Raw genomic sequence first — 15418 nt, 5'->3', positions numbered from 1 at the left:
CTTCCTTTGTTTTGTAGTTGTTTTTTCCAAGACAGGGTTTCTCTGTGTAGCCCTGGCTGTCTTGGAACTCACTCTGTAGCCCAGGCTGGCATCGAACTCACAGAGCTCCACCTGCCTCCGCCTCCCAAGTGCTGGGATTAAAGGTGTGAGCCACCACTACTCAGCCAGTTCTTGCTATTTTGCATACACTTACTGCTGTTTCCCAAATAGCTCATAAAAATGAACATAAACATGATTTTGTCAGAGGAAAAAAAAACCAAGGTACTGAGTGTGAAAACCACTTACACAGATTTATCCACACAGCTGCTTGGTGCTACCTAATTTCTGAAACACAGAAGGGGTACTGCCACCCCCACGGGCTGTACCTACTGGTGCTGACGCCCCTTTGGCCTACAGGCTTGGAACAGGGAGGACCTGGGGTTGTGGGGCCGCAGGCGACTTACTGGTCTCAGGCCCCTGTCTTCCACCCGAGTTCCAGACAAGCCTGGGCAGTCTTGGTATGGAAAGCCTAGTCAATTGGCCTAACCCACAGGCCAGACACCACTCCCCTCTACAGGCAGAGCTGGGGTGAAGCAAGCCGCAGGCCGAGCTGGTCAGTCCTCCTCTGAAACCACTTCCTGGGCAGCCCAGAGGAAGTGAGTCTCTGGAAATATCATGGACCAGCTGGGTCTCTTCCCTGGGCCCAAGCCTTGGAGGGCAGACCCCCAGGAGAAAAATGCCCTGCTGGACAGGCCCCAGAGTTCAGCAACTCCACTCTCTCCAGGCATAGTGTGAGGACAGAGCAACTGTAGGTCCACCATTGGCCTATGATCACCTTGGTCCCATGACTAAACAGCCCACTCACTTCCTCTTCTGTGGCACTAGCCACAGCTTGCAGCAGCTGACTGACCCCTCCTCCACACTTGTGCCCCTATCTCTAACGCCAAACCCTTGTCAGCCTGAGGACCTAGGTCATGTGGGCAGATCCTTCTCTCAGTGTGGCCTAACTTCCTTCAGCCCTGGTGATATTTTATTTTATTTTTTTGAGACAGGGTTTCTCTGTGCAGATTTGGCTGTCCTGGAACTCACTATGTTGACCAGGCTGTCCTCGAACTCACAGAGCTCCACCTGCCTCTGCCTCCTGAGTGCTGGGATTAAAGGTGTGCGCCACCCCCCACCCCCGCCAGCTAGCCCTGGTGATCTTAGCTATACCTGGAAGCTCACTGTCAGGTGATAGACTCTGGCTGCCAGAAGTAGGTAATGATCCAGACCAGGGCTCGCCATCTGACCTAGCATGGGCATGTGTGATGTGTGTAGATAGTCACAGAAGGAAGTAAGCCTCTGTATGAGTGTCTGAGTGTGTCCCTTGAGGAGATGCATGTGAACAACTGTGCTTATGTGTAGGCGGAGTGTGCCTGGGGCGAGTATGCCCAGCGCAGCTTGGCTTGGTCTACCTGTGTGAGCACGTGCGTGTCTCTGCCAGCCAGACAGGTGATGTTTGAGAGTTTGCAGTAGGCAGGCTCTGTGGCTAATAAACTTGAGGCTAAGTGATGGGAGGAGCTGGCTTCCCTGACTTCAGGCAGCTGAAAGCTCCAGGCAGATCAACTCCTCCCCACCAGGTTTGGGGCAGGATGAACAGATAGAAGACCCAGTGAAGATCCTGCCCTTGTCCTCCCTACCCCCACTGAAGTGAGAACCTCAATCTCCTCCCTCTCCACACTGAGGAAGCTTCAAACACACCCACAACCCCTGCACCAACAGCGACTAACAGTCGGAGGGTGGGAATGGGGGCTGATCAAGGGAGACCACACCTGCCAGCCTGTCCTGTCCCTCCCCGGATTCCAGCACACACACTCACACTCCCCCATACATGTACACATACACATGTGTGTGTACATGCAGACCTTTGCTCACTGGGGCTCCTCTAGTCACACACAGAACTACTTCCTTCCTCCCTCCTTTCTGTCTCTTCCTTCTTTCTGTTTGTTTTGGGTGCCGGGCTTTCTACTAGCGTCACACACGCTGGGCACACTGCCCCAGAGCTCGGGCACCAGGCGCACAGGACTTGATTGCGCCAGGGACTCAAGGAAGCAAGGCTGGCCAAAGGGGCACTGCTAACTTCAGGGACTTGCAGCCTTCCCGGGCATTCCTCGAAGACGATGCTCCGCAGAGCCTAGTCCTGAATCAGGAGGCGGAGGAGAGACTACTCAGTCCTTCTGGGAGACCCCATTCTATTCCCGGCCCAGCATTCAACCCACCACGGGGCACAGGTGAGCCTGTTTCCTTGTGACATGAGGGCAGTTTGAGGAACCATGGAGAAACTGACACATCCACCCCAACCCTTGACATTTACATGCAACTTTCCCTCAAATTGACCAAAAGCAGTGTCATCGCTCCTTCCCCCACGTTACCAGTGGGTTCCCGTCCTCTGAGCTCCAAGGTCACAGCCACGGCCAGGTATCCGGCAGGAAGTCCCTTATGAACAAAGCAATGGGCACCCCCGCTGGACACTCTGCTTTACACCCAGATCACAGCTTTTGAATGTACCCTGAGATCCAGCCAGTCCCAGTGGAAGAAGACAAGTCTCGAAGACGAAGGGTACCCTGGCACATTGCCCACCTGCCTGAGACGACCCATCCTACCTGGGCCTCCCAGCTCCTGCTTGTCCTGGCTCCTAGAGTGCTGTAACCACTCACTAAGCACCAGGAGTAAGTAGGCCCAACGCCCTTGCCTGGGCCAATTCCCAGCAGACCTGTAGGAACAGGAGAAAACAGCTGAGCTGGGAGGCACAGCCAAACAGGCTCCAGCACCAGCCAGCGTTGGCACAGCCAGCACCGGCCAGCTCAGCTCTGCTGGGCGAAGGAGTTCAAGCTTTCCTGGGCTTGACTTGCTCTTCTGTCGTTGGCTGTTAGGCTCCACTTCTCTCGGGACCCAGCTATGTGTCCCTCCCACGTTAGGGTCTAGAATACTGTGTCCTTGCCCTTAGAACACTTCGAGCATGGTAAAGAGGCCATGGGACACGGCTGGGGTGGAGGGTGAACACCTGCTCCTGTCAAGGAGGTGGACCTAAAGGTTTTGGAGTTGCAGGATACAATCAAGCACCAACCTCAGACAATTTCTTTGAGCCTTTTTTTTTTTTAAATAAAGACAGGGTCTCACGTAACCCAGGCTGGTTTCAAATTCACTATGTAAACTGAGCGAGCCTCCCACCCTTCTTTTGTTTGTTTGGTTTTGTTTTGTGAGACTGGGTCTCTTCAAACTTGCAAGATCCGCCTGTCTCTGCCTCCTGGTGTGGGGATTAAAGGCATGTCACTGTGTCCAGCTGTAAGCCTATTTTTTAAGTGGGGGAAATATTACTGCTCCAATGCCCCAGGTGGCTCTGAGGCTTCAAAACATGTCTTGCCAGCTCTTGTGCTGGATTCACAGTGAAAACAAAAGATGACTGGAATCCAGTGAAACACAACCTGTAAGCCTAGCTAGTTACTCAGGGGCCTGAGGCATAAAAAGCGAAAGTTCAAGGCTAGTGTTGGCTACATGGAAAGTCCAAGGCCAGCCTGGGTAACCTAATGAGACTCAAAAATTAAAGAGTTTAGGATGTTGTTCAGTGATGCTTCCAAGTAAGGCCCTGAGTTCAATCCTCAGTACCACTAAAAAAGCGACAGAGGAGAACATAATGGATGGATAAGGATGCATCTTAGTCCTTGTTTTGTGGTTTCAGGTGATTCTCACATTACTATTGCACCATTATATAGTGAAAAAAACTGAGACCTAGAGACACCCTAAACAGGAGGATGGCAAAAGCAGCAGTGCCCTGGGTGTCCTGGCATTCCCACTACAAACCAGGTGGTCCCCTGCGGTGGTGCATGCCTTTAATCCTAAAGCACTCAGGAGGCAGAGGCAGGAGGATCTCTGTGAGTTTGAGGCCAGCCTGGTGTGCAAAGCAAGTTCCAGAACAGCCAGAGCTGTTACACAGAGAAACTCCGTCTGGAAACAACAACGAAGTCCCACTGCCCCAGCTAGAGACCCCATCACTACTTCCTGGAAGCAACAGCAGCCTCAGGCTTTATCTTTCCATCAGTACTTCAAATTATTTCCAGTTTAAATTTAAACTCCAATTATCTGTGCCAGATAAATGGTGTCAGAACCCTGGATCATCACAATTCTGAGTCACCCCCACTCCCCACAGCATAGCTACAGAGACTGGGAGCCGGCTGGGGTGGAGCTGAGCAGGTCTGGGGCCTGGCACTCTGTGAAGAATCCTGCTTCCTGCCAGCAGCCAGGGAGGCAGGGAGCGGCGAGTGACATGCTGTGTGGGAAACATGGTTGGGAACTATCAGGGTTTCATTCATCCCAGATTCCAGAAGAAGGGCACACACAGCCAGGAACGCCCCCCACGTAAGACTTCACACGTGCAGCGGGCCTTCACTCTCAGTGTGGCCAGGACTGCTGAAGAACCACCAGTCCCTGAGTCCTCGCTCGCTCTGTTCCACAAAGAAAACTCAGCGCACAGAGGCCTGGCTTGGCACTCCTGACCTTAAAGGGCATGGTAAGTACTGGAGCCCATGGCTTTTTTGGTCCAGAACCACTGCAGCCCCAGGTCTCGTCTCCAGCTTTCTCCATCTCTCGGGGAGCCAGGGCTGGGCTTGTGCATGCAGAGCACACACCCAGCACCTCCTGTCCTCCCTAAGCTCATTCACAGCTAGGCACTCGCCTTCCCTCCCAGTCCTAGCCACATACCCTACACACCTCCTGCTGCTGTCACCCACACTCAACCGCTCCGTTACCCACAACCCGTCACTCCTCAGCACATACCTGCAGTTTCATACAGTCAGACTGTGAGTCTCTACCAGTCACTCTCTCACTCCAGCTCCATACCGCCAGTGTCAGCTTCAGCACAGCCCTGTCATCTACCACAGCCTTCACAACATCGTACAGACTGTCACTGAGGGAACACACACACCCTACACACACACACACACACACACACACACACACACACACACATACATACACACACACACACATACATACACACACACATACACACGTACACCCTACACACACACACACACACACACACACACCCCACATACATACACACCACACACACATACACACACACACACACCCCTACACACCACACACACATACATACACACATACACACACATATACACATACACGCCACACATACATACACCACACACACCCTCCACACACACACACACCACACACACACACACCACACACACACACACCACACACACATACACACACATACACCACACACATACACATATACACACATACACCACACACACATACATACACACATATCACACATACACACCACACATACATACACACATACACACATATATACCACACACACCCCTCCACACACACACATACACCACACACACACACACCACACACACACACACACACACCACATACACATACACACACATACACCACACACACATACACACATACATACACACATATCACACATACACACACACATACACACCACACATCATACACATATACACATATCACACACACACACACACACACACATACACCACACACATACATACACACACATCACACATACACACCACACATATACACACATCACACACACACACACACACACACACCACACACAGGCACCACACACACACACACACACACACACACACACACACACACACACACACACCCCACAGCTGCCCTCTGCTGGGTGATCCACCACACCCCAGGCTAATCGAAAGCAGGAACGAGGAAACCCAAGGACCAGTCCCCTCCCTCTGTACCAGATCAGCCTGGTCACAGAAGATCAGCAGCAGAAGGAGAAGAACCAAAAATGATTGCATGCACTTTTACACAGACACACTCACACACAAGCATGCCAATAGTGTGGCTCCCACAATTAAAGGATCTAATGTACTCATGGCCAGATGGTCACCATTACATGGTGCACATAGGACTTTTGGGACACATAGGGATACATATACATGAGTAAGCAAAGACACATATCATAAAATATAGAGGGGAGACCAATGACAATTCACCAAGACACGCTGTATGAAGTTGCAAGGGCCATGCATGGAGCCTCAGGACCCAGCCATATATACATACAAGCAAGTCACACGTGGAAAAGGACACATTCACAGGGCAAGTCCCACAGTGACAATCAATACACAAGGAGACGAGATACACAACATACCCACAGGCCTGGACACAGATACTCCAGCAGCAGAAGCCAAGCTCCTCCAAGGGCCCAGGGTAGGGGCCAGAAAGGAATACCCCCCACTCATTCTAAATCCTCTTGACAGGTTTAAGTGGAGTTGCTTAGGGAGGCTCTCTTCTCTCCCCTCCCCTACACCCAGGGAGTTGGGGAAGTGGGAACAGTGGTTGTGCTTTTGGTCTCCCTCTCCCCTGCCAGCCAGCAGGGCAGGGCACTCCCATCCCGGCTGCCCTCAATCACCTTACTGGGCCCCCAGAGGGAGTGGCGCCTCTCCAGTGGGACAGAGACTGACAGCACCAGGCAGAGGCTCCCGGGAGAGGGGGCTCAGAGGGGCGGAGAGGGCAGGGGAAACGGTAGAGCCTGGAGCCACGCCCAGCCCAGAGACAGATGGGGAGCCAAGAAAGACACTGAGACTGAAAAAAGATAGGGCAAGGAGGCGGCGCGGTCGGCCCGCCTGGGATCCAGGCGCAGGAGGCTAGGACGACGGGCGGCCCGGCCTCCGCCCCGTGGTGGTGGAAAGGACTGGAGGCTGGACTGGCAGGGGCCTGTGCGCGTGGGCCGGGGGCGCGGCTCCGGGAGGAATGGGTCGAGGGGGCGGCGGGCCTGGCGGGGGTGGGGAGACGGAGTACGGGACGGCGAGGGGCAGCAGACTTGGCCTGGGAGCGGAGGACCAGGCAAGAGGGGGTGGGGACCGACGAAGGTGCAGAGGGCCCCAGGGAGATTCCGGACCATCGCACGGACCCTCGGTGGGGCCGAAGACACCCAGGAGGGTAAAGATGCCGGGAGCAGTAGGGCCTGGGCTCCCGCCGTCGAAGAGAGGGTCAGACCAACCAGGGGACCGAGGCACCGGCGGGTCTCCGTGCTCGGCGGGACTTTGGCTGCTCATGGCTCAGTTTCTCAGTTTCAGAACCGGGAACCGGGGAAGGAAGAGGGGGAAGGAGGCCACCGGAGAGAGAAGAGGGGGGGAAAAGGCCGCTGCGCCCTCGAGTTAGCTCGGACCCCGCGCCCGGGCCCAGCTCACACTCACCTCCCGACGCAGGGCCAGGCGCCAGGGGTCCCGGCGGGCCGGGGTCTGTCTCGTGGCGCGGCTCTCCTCGATGCGCGTGGACGGGGAGGTCAGCACCGGACTGATCAGGACGGGCCCGGCGGCCAGGGGGGGACCGCCCGGGTCCCGGCACGGGGGGGTTAGATGTCCAGGGGCCGCTCGCGGGATCCCGCGGCCGCCGCCTCCTGCTCTGGCGCCGCGGCACACGGAAGTGCGAGGGGGCGGGGCTGCGCGACCTCACCCAGGTGCCGGCCCCGGCCCCGCCCTCACTCAGGACCCGCCCCACGGGCGCCCGCCCCTTCGAAGCTCCGCCCACGAGAACGGGGGGCCCGGCGCGTCTCAGCCTCCTTGAGTGCTGGTCTCAGTCCCCTGATCTCTCAGCCTTCCCTGGCTCTCGTCGCGCCTCGCCTGCCAGTCCTATCTCAGGGGACTATTTTACAGAGGAGGACTCTGAGGCCAAGGTGGGGGCACAGCACACACAATGGAGCCTGGGAGGCACCGGCGGGGGTTCCCCAACTACTCGCGCCCACGCCCGGGACTCCCCACTGGCCAGCTGGCCCGCCTCGCCTGGCCTCACTCCTCTTCCTGCTGGCTTGAGCCGGGCGGCGAACGAACGGGCTCAGTGCCCGCCGCCAGGCCTGCCGATCCCAGCCCTGCCCGAGAGAAGGAGCTGGGGAGGTCTCCAGGGCGAAAGGCTCTAGCCAGTCTGAATCGGCGGCGCTGCTCCTCAGACAGTTCTGGGAATTGCCTCTATCCCCATCTTCCGCAGTCTGTCCTGTGCCCACGATCCAGAGCTCCCCTCGCCTCAATCAAGCGCATAAGCTTTCTTTCCAGAAGTGGAACTCGACCATCAGCCGTAACTCATTCATTCGTTGTTCGTTCATTAAGGGTCCCCTGGGCCCAAAGTCTGAGCACCGCTGGGAGCCAGGGAGTCCATTTTTCTGTCCCCAAAGCCCAGAGCACTAAGATGTTACATTATACTTACTCAAAGAAATGACTTCCCGGGCTGGTCATGTAACTCGGTTGATAGGGTGTTTGTCTAGCTTGCAGACATCTCTGTGTTTGATCCCCACCACAGGGTAAACCACAGATGGAGGATCAGAATGGTACTCCAGTACTCAAGAGACAAGGCAGGAAGGGAGTTCAGTTCAGCCTTAGCTACATAGCAAGTGGAGGGCATGTAAGACCCTATCTCAAAAAACAAAATAAAAGATGACCTTTCCCAGGAGGCTGAAAGAGGGTTCTAGGATCCTGAGGTCCCTGACCTCTTTCTGGGGGACCACCTAGAAAGAATATAAGTCCAGATGGCTCTTTGCCATCTGATGCTCAAGAGAAGTGCCCCCCCACCACATGCGCCCCCAGAGGCCTGAGACTTCCCGGGATAGGGGAACCTGGCAAAGATGTAGGTCTCCAAACCTTATTTTAAATATATGGTGGGGATTGGGCTAGGGAGAAAAACCACAATGACTCATCCTGCTACTGTAGACAGAGGAAGGTTCCGGGTCCTTCCATCCTGGAAGAGAGGCAGGCCCAGTTTGGAAATTAGTATTTAGGTCCCCAGCCCTGATAACTGTCCCCCTTCCATCAGAGCTGACTCCGGCCAAATTGGACTCCTTCCGGAGAGACAGCCGCTTTTCTGCTCACATCAGGCTTTTGACTACGCTGGGTTATTTTCTCCCGACACCTCTCTACCTGTCTTGACTGTCTCCTCACATGCTACTTACTCCTCCTTGATGCCCAGTTGTTATCCATGGCCTTTCCTTGAGCTTAGGGGCCTATTTAGCTCCCCTGGGGTTGGGCTGAAGGAAAGGGCGGGCAGGGTAAGCTTCAGGTGACCTTTGCCCACCTGGAATCGGGTTTCACCCTATCTTCTGACTCCTCCTCCAGAACCATAGCAGCCAACCCAGCCTCGCCCCTCAACATCAACAATGGACCTGCCTCTGCGCCAGGGACCACAGCGGGAGGGCCAGCCACCAGCCCTTTCCTCCTACCTGCTGCTTTCTCCCTTGGAAAAGGGAGATGAGGAATGATGGTGATTGAGAACGGGGGAGGGGGGGAACGGGAACGGGAGCGGGGACACACAGGACGACACTGCCCAGTGTTGGGCTCTGTCTAGGTGCTGGATGTGTACCTTGTGTGTGGTCCTCAAGCACCCACAAAGTGAGGACCACTATTAATGGCATCTGTAGTGACCAGCAAGGGGAACTGTGATATAATAAGATGGAGAGAAGCTAAGACTGATCTGGCCATGTTCCGGATGCAGGCGGGCTTCTCTCCAGAGATCGGCCCAAGGGCCTTAGAGGAGACAGGCTTGTGTTGAAGTCAGGGACTTCAGGCCCAGGTTAGCTTAGGATCCCTGCATTGTGGAGCTGGGTACAACACTGGGTAGTCCTGGGTAGGGTCCAGATGAGCTGTCCCTAACCAACCTAATAAGGGCCTGCTGAGGCCTCGAAGGAAATTTTATCACATGCTGACTCTATGACCCTGACTGTATCATCATGACCACACCTCTCTCAACCTAAGTTCTCAAGTACGAAAGAGGATGTGGAGAGAGAGAGAGAGAGAGAGAGAGAGAGAGAGAGAGAGAGAGAGAGAGGAGAGAGAGAGAGAGAGAGAGAGAGAGAGAGAGAGAGAGAGAGAGAGAGAGAATACAGTCTCAGCCAGGGTGGATGTCTGCTAAGGACTTGGTCTCTATATTCAGGGTTATGGGAATGGCCATTGGGCTAAGTTACAGGTTCTCGGTACTGAAAGGGTTCTGGATTGTCTCTCATGACATGGGTATAAATCCTCCAGCAAGGCTGGGCTCAAAGCCTCCCCCTTCCACCTGCCCCACTTCCTCCTCTTCACCCCTCCTCTGCCAGGTTAAGGAAAAGCCAAGGGACCAGATGTGGGTGGAACTGAGCAGTAACCACCCAGGGCTGTTCCTCTGTGGTTCTCTGGAGGGTTTGTCCAGAGGAGAGGACGAAGATTCCTGCCACCCTGGCACTATCCAAAACCATGAGCAAAATAGGGTCCTAAGACCTCTGAAGGGGAAGTCTAGGATCCAAAGGAGCAAGGTGAAAAGGCCACCCACTGTCCCTGAGGCCCGCCAGCTGGAGACAGGACAGGGTCCCCCACTTCATCTCGGTCAGCAGCCAGTTCTTGTCCTATGCTCAGTACCGTTTGCTGTCTCTGCCTGTGCCATCATTCCAGCCCTGAAGCTCCGGCTGCCAGGGCAGCCATCTCCGCCATACCCAGAGCACCGGCCTGCTCAAGAGAAAGTGGACTCATGTTTCTGGGACAGGAAACACAGGCAGCAGGAATGATATACTGAATGGGCAGCTGCTGGGGATAGTGGAGCCTGGCAGGGTTTTGTTGGGGGTCGTGAGATGGGAAGGGTACTTGGGACATGCCTACGCCTCAGGCCACCAAGGCTGCCACAGAGGTTTCAGCCTCTGGCACTAGGTGAAGGTCAAGCAAAGTCAGACTAGGAAGGTCTTATGGGTAGTGTCATATGGCAGAGGAGTGTTGAAAAGTTATTGCCTCACTCTGCCCTGGACCCGTGATTTTACTACGCGTAGGCTTCCTCATCTGTGGAATGCAGATGCTAATAATGACATCTGCTGGTTGAGATGGAGCTTCTGAGACCAGAGGAGCAAGCTCAATCTGGGTTGGTTCCAACGGTTAACACACAGTCAGCGAGGCTGAGCTAATCGTCTTCCATAAGTTTGTTAGGTGAAACTTGAGGAACTCCTGGGGACAAATGGGGAAAGTCCTGGAGGACAGAACAGCACACGGCTTTCCTGCTGCTCTCGTGGGTGCGGCCCAGCACTGACCCCAGCACAGTTCTGGCCAGGCCTGTCTCCTGAGCAGGCTCCTCTGTCCCAGTTCCTCACAGGGACCTGGGAGCGGCAGGGATGGGCAGTGGAGCTGGGGCTAGTCACCAATGACAGCTAGAGACTGCAAGGAACATCCTGGTCTTCTGCACTGATTGCCCAGAACCAACTCAATTTACCTCTGCTGGGGCTTACACTAGTGTGCCCACCCACAGAGAGTGAAGGCCAGGAGAGTGCGGCGGGGTTGGGGATGGCTTCACCAGCCCCTCGCTTGCTCTTGTGTGGTTGCCTCAGTTCCTCTGCAGATGATAGCTCATTGAGCATTTGGTGGCTGACAGGAAACTGAGGACAGGGGATGAGATAGCCTGGGATGAAAGAAGGTCCTTGGAGGAGCCAAGGGCTGTAGACAATCCCTCCAGAGACTCAGGCCACACAGCCCTCACCTACAATGGAACCCACCACCACCACCACCCCCGCACCATACCACACCCCTACCCTTCACCCTTCTACCCCCAGCCTCTATCACACCACCACCACCCTTGCACACACACACACACACACTCCCCTTGCTGCACTGGTGCTGTGCACTGCTGTGCACAGGCCTGCAGCCTTGGCCCTCCCTGCCCTAAGGAAGTATTTCCCAGCCAGGAGGGGAGGTGCCAGCCCTCCACGTGATTCTGGCCAGACTATAAAAGACCCAGCTCTATTCCTGGGTCACATAGCCACCTGGAGGCTGCCAAGACACTGACACCTGCCCGGGCACTGCCTTGCTGGTAAGGACCTAGCCTGGTGAGGACCCAAAGCTGGAGATGACCGATAGGCAGGGAGAGCTACAGAAACCTGAAAAAAAAAAAAAAAACCAAACAAAGACGGTTGGCTGCTTTGATGGAAAAAGGGATGTGTCGTTTAAAGCAAATGAAACAGGCCCATTTAAAGAAGAAAGTAGAATTGCACAGATCTCCCCAGGCAGTCTACCCACATCCCTTTTTAGAAGGAAGTGACTCTGCCCTCTACTCTTCCAGACTGAACAGAGCAGCCTGGAGCTCAGGACCTCTTTATCCTTGCCTTGAGAGTGGGAAGTGGAATTGAGGTCCCTGGCAGACTTCACTTGGCATCTCCTGGCAGGGCTCTGTGCAGAGGCAGTGGGTAGTGCCCAAGAGAAGTGGTTGGGCCAGTTGGACCAGCAGAGCCCGACCTAGCAGCCTACAGTCAAGTCCTCCAGAGGTACGAGAGGCCCTGGGGCACTTCTGCCAAGCCCCTGCTCTCTCTCCACTTCCCAGTCTCCGCTTTGCTCAGTTGGTGTTTTGCTCCTGGAATGTCTTTCCATCTAGCTCTTAGCATCCACCAAGGCCCCGCACAAATGGCCCTTCTGCAGCCTTTACTCCTCATGAGCCCACCCCCCACTACATCCTGCCCAGGGCCTCTCCTGAAGCATAGCCCCTGGGCAGAGGCCCTAGGCTGGGAAGAACCAGTATGCAGTCAGCACATTGGCTGGCTGTGTGACCTGGAGCAAGTGCCAACCCTCTCTCAGCCTCATATTCCTCAGCTGTAAGATTCACAGTCCCTGGGGCTGCCTCGAGACTAAATTAACATTAGCTACAGAGAGCCCAGCCCTGTGTCCAGCACTAGAAACAAGCAGCTGGGCTTGTCCATCCCTCTGCCCCAGACCTCCCCTGGCAGAGACTTGCCCCATTTGCCAATCCCAGCAGCTTGTGGTAGGCAGTAGTTGGCAAGGGAGGCGCCTCCCCAGTGTAGGATGAGTCCCATCCTCCAGCTGCCCACCCAACCCCAACCCACCACCTTCACAGGTCCAGGTCAAACTTCTGCCCACAGCCTTTTGTGGGCATAGGCTGTGGCCATCTTGGCCGCAGTGGCTAGGCAGGCAGCCAGGTTGTTGAACAGGCTTGGACAGGAGGAATTGTGCGCCCTTGAGGTTAAAAAAAAAACCAAAAAACAGTCAGTACTCAGGCCGGCACCCCAGGACCTATGACTACAGTGCAAATGGGGTGCCAGGAGAAGGTTATAATTTCTGGATATGGGGTAGAATTTGGGTCAAGGACTGGAGTACAGAATTTAAGTTCTCAAGTAGGCCACATATAGGGTAGGGACTCAGCTGGCTTCTGACATCCAGCCATACCAAGCTTTCTTAAAGTGTGCTTTGAAAATGAGGCCTCAGCCACAGGTACCAGGCCCAGGATCACAGGAGTGTCCAGGCGCAAAGGAGATCTGGGACCCAGCTGAAAGCTCTGAGAAAAAGATGAATTAGACCTTTAATTTGTCCTCGGGTTTTATAACCTAGAAGCTTGGGAAGTTCATGCTGAGGTCTGCCCTAGCTCCTTCATGTTCCCAGACCAACCCTGCTGGCTTGGTAGAATGGGAGGATAGATCCCTGGGTGCGGATTGCGGCTGGCCAGAATGGGGGAGGGGTGCTATTTGGAGGCCAGAAAGTTGAGGAGGGAATACAGAGGGATCGGTGGGTCCCAGTGCTGGCCTCTAGGGCTGCAGTAGGAGTGAGTTCATGCGTGTGGATTGAGGTGCCAGCAGGTGCCTAAGAATGGGGAAATTAGCAGGAATAGAGATTGTGGAAGCACTCCACCTGCCATCTTGTGTCTCCAAACTTTCCCTTCCACACCATCCACATCAGACACTGGAGTCCTCCAGAAGTCCCAGGAATGTTTCTCCGTCCCCCAGATATTCAAGAAGGCCAGTGTCAGCCCAGTCTCAGCCCCCGTGGGGGTGCCACACATTCATGGTAGAGCTACAGCTCTGAGAAATACAAAATGACCTTTCCTCCTTAGGCTGAGCCTTCTCCAAGTCAGAAGGCACTGGTGGAGCAGGTTCCCAGGCCCTAGCCAGGTAGCAGTAGGCCTGCACTGATCAGTCCTTTGTCCCAGCCCCGACTCACTGTGGGAGCTTGTACAAAGCTCTATCATCCTCATGTCTCACCTGACTTCTCTATTCATTCATCGGTCCTCACCTCTGCCACACTGCCTTGGGTCTCTTGTCTGACCATTTTGCGGTCCCCTCTACTCAAGAGACTGCCTCCCTCAGCCCTGACAATCTTATCTCTTCATAGCAGCTATGTGATCCTCTTATAAAGCATTCAGGACTCACTCCTTGGCCCTGGGACTGATCCTGGACCTCTTAGAGCGAGGTCCAAAGTTCTGACCTGCCATTAGCCCATGTGACCTAGGCTCTCCTTCGTCCTCTGTCAGCCTCCAAACTCCAGGAAGATGGATACACAGACCCCACAAAGTCTTTCCTCTGGGCCTTTGCACATGGCATTTGCTTTGCCTGAGATATAACGCCTAGCTAAGCCCTCTGTGTTTAAGTGGGCGCCGGCTTAGTGATACCTCCTCCTCCAGGAAAAATGTCTGTTTGCCCTGCCCCACTCACCATCCCTGCCCAGGTGCCAAGCCCCAGGCTGATGCTCCACCTCCACCCCAGATTACTGATAAAGTGTGAACATAACCAGGAAGACATGAGGGCAGAGGATGCTCAGAGGGCCTGAGGATGCTTCCCACAAGAAGCAAATCCTGGGTAGCCCAGAGAGTGATGGTGAGTAGGTGTGAGATGAGCAGTAGATAGTGGATGTTAGATCAGGTTGCTCCGCCTGTTCAATGCTCAGGACAACCCGCCAAGTCCGAGCAGCCCTGAAGACTCCGAGACTCAGAAAGGTGTGCTCAAAGCCACTCTGTAGGTCAGGTGGCCCAGCCACATCCCCGCAGTCTGGGAAGGCCACACTTCCCAGATATCAGGACAAAGACCTGCTGGCTTCAGAAGCGGAGATGCCTAGGTTCTATGTAGCCCCTCAGCGCCCCCTTACTATGTAACCTCAGATAGGTAGCTCAGCTTCCCTACAAGATGATGGCAGCATGAGAGTCCCAACTGTCAGGGGTCATGAGGTGTGACGGTAGAGCGAGGGTGTGGAGGAGCAGGGTTACAACCCCTCTTTTCTACCTCTCGCCCCCTCCTCAGATGTGCGTTGGGATCTGATGGGAGCCGGAGCAGGCGCCTGCAGCTTCTCTTGCCTCTGTGCCCTTGGCAAGGAGCCTCTCCCAAGCTCCATGGGGGTGACCCGGGCAGTGTCCTCAGTAGAGGGGATTGCAAATGGCTAGCCAAGAGACCTAGCTTCTGTCTAATTAAGGGCCTGCTCCTGGGGTACATCAGATATTCCCACTCATGCCACAGATGAAGAAAGCAAGGCTTGGGTAAACCCTTGCCTGAGACCACACAGGATGTTACAGGGGACTAAGGCGAAAGTCCAGGTCCTGCGTTTGTCTCTGGGGTCCTTGGCCTGTTCCTCTGTCTATAGGCATCTTA

General features: G+C 54.9%; 1 protein-coding gene across 1 annotated transcript in view; it reads right to left on the bottom strand.

Annotated features, from left to right (window-relative positions):
• Window positions 1–7519, bottom strand: part of Prkcd (protein kinase C delta) — a 32366-nt gene extending 24847 nt beyond the window's left edge. The window contains exon 1 of the mRNA XM_052733749.1: window positions 7263–7519. The gene's annotated coding sequence lies outside the window, so the exon portion shown is untranslated. The remainder of the gene's footprint in view (window positions 1–7262) is intronic.
• Between the last annotated feature and the right edge of the window lie 7899 nt (window positions 7520–15418).

The sequence above is a fragment of the Peromyscus californicus genome, unplaced genomic scaffold (assembly GCF_007827085.1).
Source record: "Peromyscus californicus insignis strain IS unplaced genomic scaffold, ASM782708v3 Scaffold_12__1_contigs__length_115047231, whole genome shotgun sequence".
Lineage (NCBI taxonomy): Eukaryota > Metazoa > Chordata > Mammalia > Rodentia > Cricetidae > Peromyscus > Peromyscus californicus.
Note: the sequence above shows the minus strand (reverse complement) of the source record. Positions and strands in the feature narration are given on the sequence as shown.